We start from the raw sequence: 1,151 nt of genomic DNA on the forward strand, positions 1-1,151 counted from the left end.
AGGAGCTATGTTGCACAAGTCCTAAGTAGCCAGGGCCCATGTATGATTTCATTTGTAATACACGGAACTAGAAAGAAGACTTTAAATTAGAGATTTATGATAAGAGCAAGCAAGGGGCAGGGAGCAAGGCAACCGCGCGCCATTCCAGCGTCTGTCGTCAGTCCGCGTCTTTTCATTGTCGCGCGCCTTTCTCACGTCTGGCCCCACGGGAGAGGACGAGGCGCCTCTGGTGGTGGCACAGAGAGTGAGAGAGATACGGTGAGAGGAGAGAGGGGGGAGAGATACTTAGAGAGAAGGGGGAGAGATACTTAGAGAGAGGGGGGAGAGATAGAGAGAGAGAGTGGCTGGCACAGAGAGTGAGAGATACGGAGAGAGAGAGTGAGAGAGATACGGAGAGAGGGGGGAAGAGATATACGGAGAGAGAGAGAGAGAGAGAGAGAGAGAGAGAGAGAGAGAGTCTGGTACAGACTAGTGACCCGTAAGATAGAACCTCCTCCGCCCGCCTGGTATCACCAGTAACGTACGTTCATTCCCACACTTGAGATTGGAGCACACGCGGTCCCAGGACCCCTCCAGGGCTACGACCTCCTCCCTGCACAAAAGAACGTTGAAGAAGCCGCACTGCTCGTCCAGGGAGAACTGCTGGCCCAGGAGAGGTACAGTGTCAGGCAGGGTGCTCGTGGTGAAGTCCTTGCGCTTCACGCAGTCTTTGGTGTCGAGGGTCACGCCGAAAAACACGGCGGAGCAGAAGGAGAACTTGTATTGGTTCCCCTGGTCAGTCGAAGAGATGGAAGTGGTCAGTGTTTTTTACTGATTATTGATATACTGATTTATCACTTTATTGATTTATTGATTTATTGGTTGACTTATTTTAATTTTGTGGGTGTTCTACGCTCCCATCGACACAATTTAGATGATTAAAATGTAGTAGATAGTCGAGAGTCAAGCCGAAAAAGTAATGATAAGAGTAAACTCACCACAAAGTTTCTCATCCCACAGAGAGAGGCTGGAAGGCGCCACTGGTCGGTCCTGCTTCGATTCTTTCCATCTGTAGTTTCTGTCTATCCGTCTTGCTTCTTCCCCGCACTAAATGACCATTATTGTGTCAATGGGCTTCTTCTCTTTAGTCAAACTATTTCCCCAAAAAAGTA

At 49.3% G+C, this 1,151-nt stretch overlaps 1 long non-coding RNA gene across 1 annotated transcript in view; it reads right to left on the reverse strand.

The window, feature by feature from the left end:
- Positions 1–768, reverse strand: part of LOC106012261 — a 1,519-nt gene extending 751 nt beyond the window's left edge. Inside the window, exon 1 of the long non-coding RNA XR_001184983.1 lies at positions 525–768. This is a non-coding gene — a long non-coding RNA (uncharacterized LOC106012261). The remainder of the gene's footprint in view (positions 1–524) is intronic.
- Between the last annotated feature and the right edge of the window lie 383 nt (positions 769–1,151).

Source organism: Aplysia californica, unplaced genomic scaffold (genome assembly GCF_000002075.1).
Source record: "Aplysia californica isolate F4 #8 unplaced genomic scaffold, AplCal3.0 scaffold00306, whole genome shotgun sequence".
In the NCBI taxonomy this organism is placed as follows: domain Eukaryota; kingdom Metazoa; phylum Mollusca; class Gastropoda; order Aplysiida; family Aplysiidae; genus Aplysia; species Aplysia californica.